The 10,906-nt window shown below is 38.6% G+C and overlaps 1 non-coding gene across 1 annotated transcript; it reads left to right on the top strand.

Moving 5' to 3' along the window:
• Nucleotides 1-7,271: 7,271 nt before the first annotated feature.
• On the top strand, nucleotides 7,272-7,375 carry LOC115938344 (U6 spliceosomal RNA). The gene has a single exon (XR_004073487.1). It is a non-coding gene; the product is annotated as a U6 spliceosomal RNA (small nuclear RNA).
• The last annotated feature ends 3,531 nt before the right edge of the window (nucleotides 7,376-10,906 follow it).

Raw genomic sequence — 10,906 nt, 5'->3', positions numbered from 1 at the left:
CATGAGTATTTTGTAGTTTTCTGAGTACAGATTCTTTGCCTCTTTGGTTAGATTTATTCCTAGGTATCATATGGTTTTGGTTGCATTTGTAAATGGAATCAACTCCTTAATTTCTCTTTCTTCTGTCTTGGTGGTGGTGTATAGAAATGCCACTGATTTCTGTGCGTTGATTTTATATCCTGCTACTTTTCTGAATTTTTGTATGAGTTCTAGCAGTTTTGGGGGGAGTCTTTTGGGTTTTCCACATAAAGTATCATATCATCTACAAAGAGTGAGAGTTTGACTTCTTTGCCAATTCGGATGTGTTTTATTTCTTTTTGTTGTCTGATTGCTGTGGCTAGGACTTCTAAAACTATGTGGAATAGCAGTGGTGATAGTGGACATCCCTGCCGTGTTCCTGACCTTAGGGGGAAAGCTCTCAGTTTTTCCCCATTGAGAATATTTGCTGTGGGTTTTTCATAGATGGCTTTTATGATATTGAGGTATGTACCCTCTATCCCTATACTCTGAAGAGTTTTGATCAAGTAAGGATGCCATACTTTGTCAGATGTTTTTTCTGCATCTATTGAGAGGATCATATGGTTCTTTTTCTTTCTTTGATTAGTGTATTGTATCACATTGATTGATTTGCAGATGTTGAACCAACCTTGCAGCCCAGGGATAAATCCCACTTGGTCGTGGTGAATAATCCTTTTAATGTACTGTTGGATCCTATTAGCTAGTATTTTGGTGAGAATTTTTGCATCCATGTTCATCAAGAACATCCATTTCATTGGCAGGCTGCTCTTGCTGATCTTCTGGGGGAGGGGCCTGTTGCCATGGTTCCCAAATGTCTTTGCCTAAGGCGGAATTGCCCCGCCCTTGCCAGCTCTGGGCTAAGCCATCTGTTTGGGTTTGCTCTCGGGAGCTTTTGTTCCCTGCAGGCTTTCCCTACAGCTTTGGAGGACGAGAGTGAAAATGGGGGCCTCCGAATCTCTGCCCTGGAGGAGCGGAGAACTCAGGGCCCCACTCCTCAGTGCACCCCAGAGAAAAGCAGTCAATCACTCCCTCTCCCTGATCTCCAGCCTTACACTGTGCTCACCCGGCCTGTGATCGATCATTTCTATCTCTGGCACACGACCCCATGTGGAGTCTCCAAACCCAGCAGAGTCCTGTGGTGCGCTCCGGCGCCACTCCTCCCTGGGGGTGGAAGGGGAGTCTCCCTGGATCTGCCGCTTGTTGGGTGCCTGCTGGAAGGGCAGTGGCCCGACTGTGTTGTGGATCACAGTTTATGGCAACCCCGAGCTGAGAGCCCACTCCTTGGCTCCGTCTCTGCAGCTGGCTTCCCCACTCCGATACCTGGGAGCTCTGCTGCACTCAGGCGCCCCCAGTCTTTCTGTGACCCTGAGGGTCCTGAGACCACACTGTCCCAGCAAGGGTTCCATCCCCTGCTTAGCCACTGGAGCGACGTCCCTCAGCGGAGCAGATTTCTAAAAGTTCTGATTTTGTGCTCCACTGCTCTATCACTTGCCGGTAGCAGCTGATGGGGGCTCTATCCCCCACTGTCTGTCTTCCCGAATATCGCCTCGGATTCACTTCTCCGCACGTCCTACCTTCCAGAAAGTGGTCACTTTTCTGTTCAGAGAGTTGCTGCTATTATTTTCTTCGATCTCCTGTTGAGTTCATAGGTGTTCAGAATGGTTTGATCCCTGTCTAGCTGAATTCCTGGGACCAGACAAAATTTAGGTCTCCTACTCCTCCGCCATCTTGCTCCTCCCTCCCGACCCATTCATTGTTTACTAGCACAACCTCCATGTATTTGTGCTCTTTCCAGATTTTTTCTTGTGATTGATTTCTAGTTTCATAGTGTTATGGCTGGAAAAGACTGTTGGTGTGACTTCAATCTTTTTTAATTCATTAAGACTTTTTTGTGGCTTAATATATGATCTGTTCTGGAGAATGTTCCATGTGTATTTGAAAAAAATGTGTATTCTGTTTTAGGATGGAATGTTCTGAACATACCTTTTAGATAGATCCACCTAATGTGGTCTAATGTGTCATTCATAGCCAATGTTTCCTTGTTGGTTTTCTGTTTAGATGATCTATTCATTTATGTAAGTGAGGTGTTAAGTCCTCTGCTATTATTGTATTACTCTCAATTACTTCCTTTGTTATTAGCTGCTTTATGTATTTGTGTGCTTCCATGTTGGGTGCATAAATATTTATAATTGTTAATTTTCTTGTTGGGTTGTTCCCTATTTGATTATATAGCATCCTTCTTTATCTTTTATTATAGTCTTTCTTGTAAAGTCTATTTTGTCTGATATAGGTTTTGCTACCCTGGGTTTCTTTTCACTTCCATTTGCTTGATAAATGCTTTTCCATCCCCTCACTTTCAATCTGCATGTGTCCTTAAGTCTGAAATGAATCTCTTATAGGCTTTTTATTCATTCTGTCATCCTATGTCTTTTGATTGGAGCATTTAATCCATTTACACTCAAAGTAATTATTGATAGGTAGTTACTTATTGCCACTTTTTTCTTGTATGCTTGTTTTCATAGTTCTTGTTTCCTTTCTTGCTCTCTTCTCTTATAATTTGTTGGCTTTTATGATATACTTAGATTTCTTTCTCTTTAGTTCTTGCATATCTATTACTGGTTTTTGATTTGTGGTTACCATTTATATATAATATCTTATGCAAATAGCAGTCTATGTTAAGTTGATGACATATGTTTGAATCGTTTTTTATTTCCCCCACTGCGTTTTGGCTATATGGTGTCATACTTTACATCCTTTTATTTTGTGAATCCCTGAACTGGTTTTTATAGATATACTTAATTTCATTGCTTTAGTGCTTCCTACTTTCCTTATTTATGGTCTTTTCTTTCCACTCAGAGTCCCTCTAACATTTCTTGTAGGGCTGGTTTAGTGGTCATGAATTCCTTTAACTTTTGTTTGTCTGGGAAACTCTTTCTCTCTCCTATTCTGAATTACAGCTTGCTGAATAGAGTATTCTTGACTGTAGATTTTTCCCTCAGCACTTTGACTATATAATGCCACTCTCTTCTGACCTGCAAAGTTTTTGTTGAAAATCAATGGATAACCTTATGGGGTCTCCCCTGTATGTAACTGTTTTCTTTTCTCTTGCTGCCTTTTTAAAATTCTCTCTTTATCACTACTTTTTGCCATTTTAATTACAATGTGTCTTGGTATGGACCTCCTTGGGTTGATTTTGTTGAGGGCTGTCTTTGCCTCCTGGATCTGGATTTGTTTCCTTCTTTAAGAAGTTTTAGCTATTATTTCTTCAAATTTTCAGCCCCCTTTTCTCTGTCTTCTTTTTCTGGAATCCCTATATAGCAAATGTTATTATGCTTGATTCTGGCCCTGAGTTCTCTTACTCTATTTTCATTTTTTTCTCTCTCCTCTTTGTAACTTGATTGCTGTCCTCCAGGTCACCAATCCATTTTTCTGATTAGTCTATTTATTCCATATGGTGTGTGTGTGTGTATAATATTTTTAGACAAAGACAGCGAGTATGGGGGGGTGGGGCAGGGAGGGGCAGAGGTAGAGAGGGAATCTAAAGCAGGCTCCACACCCAGTTCAGAGCCCAGTGTGGGGCTCAATCTCACGACCCTGAGAGCATGACCTGAGCCAAAATTAAGGGTCAGACACTTAACCAACTGAACCACCCAGGTGCCCCAGTATGGTTATTTTTAATTTCAGTTGTTGAATTCTTCATCTCTGACTGATTCTTTTTTATATTTTCTATCCCTTTGTTGGGGTTTCACTGAGGTCCTCTACTCTTTTCCCAACTCCACTGAGTATCTTTTTGACCATTACTTTAAATTCTCTCTCAGGCATATTACTTATTTCCATTTCATTTAGTTCTCTTGCTGTGAATTTGTCCTGTTCTTTAATTTGGGACCTGTTCCTCTGTTTCCTCATTTGTCTAACTCTGTGTCTAACTCTGTGTCATTCTGTTAATGTTAGGAAAGTTAAGTGTTAGGAAAGTCAGCTACATCACTGCTCTTGAAAGTAGTGGCCTTATGAAGAAGAGGTCCTGTCATGCCCTGCAATGCAATGTCCCTTGTTCACCAGAACCTGGCACTTCAGGGGTGTCTCCTATGTGTGTTGTGAGCACCCTACTATTGTAGCTGGGCTGCATTTACCTTCAGTCATCTACAGTGGCTCTCTTTGCCCATTGTGGGCAGGGTTCATTCCCTGTGTTAGTGGACTGGTCTGGGGCCACCTTGGTCTTAAGTTGAGTCAGGTCAGGCATTTGCCCCAGATGCAGTAGCACTGGACTGCAGGGTGCTTTCCCTATGTTGTCCCCTAAGAATCTTACATTGGTGGGTGGGGCTGGCAGTCAGACCAGGTATCTTCCCTTAGTGCACTGCTGGGGCTCCAGTTGGTCTGGCATGTGTGGTTACCTTCCCATCTCCCCAGGGCCATAGTAATTTTGGAGTAGTGCTGGCCCCTGTTGTGGCTGCTAACTGCCAGGCTTGTGGTATCACTTTGGGTGGGCTCAGGCCAAGGTTGAATTAGGGGAGAAGTCTGCAGGAAAACATAGGGTGGGTGCCTAGTGCCAGCAAAGTTAGTGCTGGCCTGCTGTGAGAGGAAACCTGCACTGCCTGGGAAAACTGACAAGGCCCACTGGGTCTGAGAGGGTAGATTCACAGAAGCACACAGGGCACGGCATGCAGTTAGCAAACTAGGTGGAGAATGTTGGTGCTGTACTGGTTCCCACAGGTGTTCATGTATCCAGGTTGGGGGATGGGGGAGGGAAATGGTGCCAACCAGCTCTTTTGTTCTTAGAGAAGTCTCCTGAAGATTCCTGCCCCTCCATCACATGCTCGGAGATTAGTAAATAAATCTTACCATATACCCCAGGTGTTTTTCAACAGCTGCTTTTATGCTATATCCCAGGGGGCTGTTTGTTGTGCTGTCCCTTTAAGGGTGGGGCCTCTGCCTTCCGGGGCCAAACCCATTGTTTTTTAAAGTTGCAGGTGTTAAGTCCTACTGATTGTTCACCCCTCTGGTTTTCAAAGACAAATGTTAGGGGGATTCACCTTCCTCAAGTGTGTTTCCGATTGCCTGGAGCATCTAGTCTTCTCCCCTCTCTACATCCACTGTGTCCCTCTCACATACAGTCCCTATTTGGCTCGTGACCTTGTCTCTTCCTTTCCTATCTTCTTTGACGTGGCCTCTTCTCTACATTTAGCTGTGGAGGGTCTACTATGCCAGACTTTGGGTCATTTTCTGGGTTATTTATTCTGATGTGGGTGTTATCTAGTTGTACCCATGGGATGAGGTGATTGTAGGATCCTCTTACTCTGCCTTCTTCCCCATAAGTCCATAAATGAATTTTGTTTTGAACTTTATATAAATGTTATTAAATAGTAAGTATCTTTTGAGTGTCTGACTTCTTTTAGCCAATATTGTACTTGAGATTAATACATGTTGTAAAAAAAAAAAAGAGAGAGAGAGATTAATACATGTTGTACAGTGGGTTGATTCATTTTCATTATGTGTTGTATTCTCTTATATAAAATACACCTCAGTTTATCCATTCAGCTATTGATGGAAGTTGATTGTTTTAAGTTGAGAGCTATGATGAATAACAGCATTATGAACATTCTTGTAAATATCTTATGTGCATATAGGGACACATTTTTTAAAATATAAATAGGGATAGGATTTCTGGGTCATAGAATATGTGTAAGGTCAGAATTAGTGGAGAGATTAAACTAAACCATTTTCCATAGGGTTTGTATAAATATACACTTTCACAAGCAATATATGAATGAATTCCAGTTTCTCCACACCCTGGCCCAAACTTGGTATTTTAAAAAATGTTATGTCAATCTAGCATGTGTGTTTTATAGTACAACTTAACTTTTTTCTAAGTTCCTTATACCATGTTGATCCAGTTTCTGGTTTATTTGCTTCATTTCTGCCATTATATCTTATGTGCCATTACTCCTAATGGGCTTATAAGTTTTTACAGATTATCTTACTGTTATTTATTAGGGTTGTAGCAAGGAATGGAGTTATATGTATGTGTACAATCACTAGTTTTTCACTAGACATCCATGTGATCCATTTTCCATTTTAAAAAGCAATAAAATGCACTTACCTAAAAAAATTATCATTCTCAAAATGAATACTTTTTGTATTCAAATGGAGTACTTATCAGTAAATATACCTTTCCCTTCTTGCTCTAGTAAGGTCCATTATATTAGGTAGAAATAGTTAAACTTACTATATTTTAGTTACTCTAATTTTTTAAGCTTATTTTAGTCTATGTGGTTTCCCTGCCACCCACCCATAAGATTATAACAGTATTTTAAATTTAGAAACTCAAGAACTTGATAATGTCATGTTTCTTGTTGCTAATTTTATGATAACTACAGTTTATTCTTAAATGCAATAAAATCCTTCCAGTTTAATTCTCTAACCATACAAATATAGTATATTGAGTAAATAAAAAACAGTTTCTTGATTTATGGAAATTCCAGTTTAATCATTTCTAAATTTAGAGCCTACTTTTGAGGACCATACCAGATAATTTATGACTTAGTTTTAAAAAGTATGATCCTTAGTTTGACAATAAAATTTTCTGGTAAATAAAACAATTAGGTAACTGGACATACTAAAAAATCATCTCGACATTTTAATAAAACCCAATTTTAAGCACTTCTCAGTTATATATTTTAAAGATACCCCAGATTCTATCTAGCCATGGAGTTTTCTTTATGGATAAGTACATGGGAAATAGTTGCTGTATCTTTACAGTAGGCCTTCTTTAGTAGATAGCATTAATAAGAAATAGGATATTTCTTTTTAGAGGGTTGAGGTAAGTTATTGAAGACCAGACCCTACTTCTTATTCCTCTTCCTACAGATTTGAGTCAACAAACAAAGTAAATAAGATAATAATTTTATGAATTACCAAGCAAATTCCCAATACCCAATATTCCAAGTGCAGAGTTTCCTGATACCTGGTGGTATCAGGGAAAACAGTTCAGGTAAGAGGCCTAAATGAGAGAGAATAAATGTATCTGGAAGACAGGCTTGAGTTCATTTTTATGAGCAGCAGCATGAAACAAGTATGACCAAAATTCTTTAAGGGATAATTATTTTTATGGGAGTTGGGGGGAGGAGGAGAGAGAACACAGAATGCATGATCATGGCTTCACTAGTGATATGGTCTACTAGTAATACACAGAATGATGAGTATATAGAAATTGAAGACAAACAAATTCATCAGTTTATTTCCTGGGGGGTGGGGTGGTGCTTGCTTCAGCACATATACTAAAATTGGAACGATACAGAGAAGATTAGCATGGCCCCTCTGCTAGGATGACATGCAAATTTGTGAAGCGTTCCATATCTTTGTCCCGGTTTGGGCTCCTTGTTCAGCAGGGAACCTGCTTCTCCTTCTGCTTGCTGCTCCCCCTGCATATGTGTGCTCTCTTTCTCTCTCTCTGACAAATAATAAGAAAAAAAAAATCTTAAAAAAAAAATTTCTTGGGAGAGTAGTGATGGATGGAACATCAAAAGTGTTTTTCAATTATTTCCTCCAAATGAGAAGAGGTGTATTAATTTGCTAGGGCTGCCATAACAAAATACCACAGAGCAGGTTGCTTAAACACAGTTCTGGAGACTGGAAGTTCAAGATCAAGGTGTTGGCAGGTTTCATTTCCTCTGAGGCCACTCTCCTTGGCTTGCAGATAATTGCCTTCACCACTTTTACATGACCTCGTCCCTGGGTGTGGACATCCCTGGTATCTCTTCAACTCTATAAGGACACAAGTCAGATTGAATTAAAGCTCATCCATCTGACCTCATTTAACCTTAATTACCTCTTTAAAAAGTGTATGTTTAAATACAATCATTGTCTAAGATACTGGGGGTTAGAACCTAAACATATGAATTTGGTGGAGGTGGTGAGGGACACAACATAGTCCATAACAACGAGGTAGAATTTTGGATACATGCTTTCTATTTATGAGGCAAGCATGCCTTTTCTCCCTGCCACCTAATGTAATACTAATTTGAATGCATGCCTCAGTTGAATGTATTCAACAGTTACATGCAGTTTTATGCAACTTGTTGTATCCCTTTTATCAATAAATCACTCTGAAAGAGAAAGCATAGTACAATTTATGGCTAATTAAATTTTTTCTAATGTTAAACTGTGGAGGTACAGAAGAGATTAGAGACACAATTCCCATTGGGCAAAAATAAGTGTAGAATATTTTTAACCCCATCTGATATATAGTAAATACTAATATTTATATTTTTATTGATAATGAGACAAAAAAAGGTAGAAAAATCAAGGTGGTATAATAAGAATCTTATTTATTCTACTTAAAATCTCTACCAGATATCCCATACGCACTTCAAACTCATCAATTTCCATTTATACCGTGGTTGCTCCTAAATTTGATTTCTTGAGAATGCCTGGAAAACCTAGGAGCCCTTGTTAACTTCTCATTCACAATTCCAGTCACCAAACCCTTTATATTCTACCTCTCAAAACCTGTCATACGTATGTTCCTTTATTTTCATGCCCTATGTCACTGTTTAGTTATATACGTATGTGTATTTTAACCTGCTTTACTGCATTATTTCCTTAGCTGTTATACCAACCTCCATCTTTACTACCATTATACCAATTTCCTAATTTGTTTTCAGTGAGATCTTTGTGAAATAGAAACCTGATAACAAAATAATTAAAATTTTTCCTGTCCTCATCACCTGCAAGATACAGTTGAAACTCTTCCTGAGGACATACATATTTTGTCACCTTGCACCTGTCTACATTTCTGACCCTTGTCGTGGCCAAATATCCACCATGCATATATTCAAGAATATTAAAATTTTTCATAGATTGGATCATTAAGTTTTATATGTTAATTACTCTGTCAGGAAATACACCTATTCTTGTGTTCCATCCTGGCTGTCTCTTCCTTGACCTTCAGACTGAAATAGTTTCCTCTTCATAGGAAATCATTCCTATTAGTACCCCTTTCTTTAGGACTTTAGTACTTGCCTACTTTACTGCTATAGCAACCCATGTATATAGCTCAATAGGATTAATACTACCATAATCATTCGTTCACTTGTCTGCATCCTTGTGTAGAATATTTATTCCTTGGACTTGCTGTTTTTATTTGTTTTCTTACATTAATCTTTTTTCCTTTTTTATAAATTAAAAAAGCAATTAATATTTGGCAAGAGAAGACTTGGAAAACTTGTTTCCTTGAACAAAAACAATCTTAGTTCTACTGAATGATAAAAGCTTAAAATCTAGGTTACAAGATTCTAAGGCAAAGAGATTAGAAAACATTCTTTTTATTCTAAATGTAAAATAAACAGATGTTTGGGAATAGAAAAATGTAAAATAAGCAGGTGTTTAGGGATGGAATTTTGAATGAAGTGAGAACTACTCATGAATTAGAAGCCTGCTTGGATTGAACATAAATGCATTATATATAAATGGATAGCTAATGAAACCTTTGTGGATTAAGTATTTCTGGAATCTATTTATTGGGGTGTCACTTAACAACTTCATTTATTTTTTTCCATTCTCTGAGGTTAACTGGGCTTAGCTGGACTAGTCTCGTTTGCTCCATGTAGTACTGCTTGCACTGCTTTCATCTTGTGGCCTGACCAGGGCTGGGGTGTTCAGAATCACTTACTCATGTAAATTACCATTGGTGCTGGCTTTTGGCTAGAGATTCAGGCAAGGGTTCTTTGAGAGGGTTTTTTTTTTTTTTTTTAAGATTTTATTTATTTGCGAGAGAGAGAATGAGAGACAGAGAGCATGAGAGGGAGGAGGGTCAGAGGGAGCAGCAGACTCCCCACTGAGCAGGGAGCCCGATGCGGAACTCAATTCCAGGACTCCAGGATCATGACCTGAGCCGAGGGCAGTCGCTTAACTGACTGAGCCACCCAGGTGCCTCCCTTTGAGAGGGTTTGACTTGCATAATAGGAGTAAGATAGGTAGATGAGAAATCTGATTTGAAAAATTTGATTGTAGAGTTTGTCATGTTCAGGAATTTGACTTTTCATAATAATCATTGGAGGGGATAAATATACTAAGGAAGAGACTGACTTTTAAAATGTCTTTTCATTTTTTTATGAAAATAATTTTAGTAACTGTATAGAAGATTGTTAGCGTAGAAAGGAACCACTTGGGATGTGGGAGTTTATGAAAAGGCAGATATAAAACAATAACATTAGTTGGAAAAAATATTTGAAAGACAATTATCATATAAAATTAGTAGAACTTGATTGATTGCATGGAAAGAAATGGGAGAGACCATGTTTGTGGTTGACATTGAAGCTTTAAGCCTGGAGAAATAGACTGTTTTGACCTCATTAATGGAGATAGAAAACAGGAAAAAGCACAAACTTTGGGGGAAGGTAATGAGTTCAGTTTAGGGCAGCCACCATCTGAGGTGGCTTTGAGATATTCAGGTACTTTGAAATATGGCTCTCAGTGTGAAAGAGAAAGAAGGGATAGAAGTATAATTTGCAGATGAGACTGGCACTGTTACCTATTATTGTAGGAATATAAATTGGTTCAACAATACTTTCAAAGAAACCAAATAGTATGAAAAATGCTCCTATCGGAATAAGTAGGAGGAAAATATCTCATGCTGAATATATAACATGTATATAAACAAAAGATAAACATCTTTTAGTTGATCAGATTCAGAGGTTGTATCTTGTCTTCCTCATCCTTGCTGTCTCTGAGCTAAATCTTACACCAGACGGTGTGGATAATGAGAATTTGCTTATATGACTAAATTGTATAGTCCTTTAGGCCTACTTTTCAGTTGCTCTTTTTGTTAAACAAAATGTAGATTATTTTTGAAAATCTAATGAAGGTGTAACAATGGGCTTTTTTTATTTCA

Source organism: Leptonychotes weddellii, chromosome 5 (assembly GCF_054177405.1).
Source record: "Leptonychotes weddellii isolate Sample4059 chromosome 5, ASM5417740v2, whole genome shotgun sequence".
Classification (NCBI taxonomy): domain Eukaryota; kingdom Metazoa; phylum Chordata; class Mammalia; order Carnivora; family Phocidae; genus Leptonychotes; species Leptonychotes weddellii.
The sequence above is the reverse complement of the archived record's forward strand: the minus strand, read 5'-3'. Positions and strand labels throughout refer to the sequence as shown.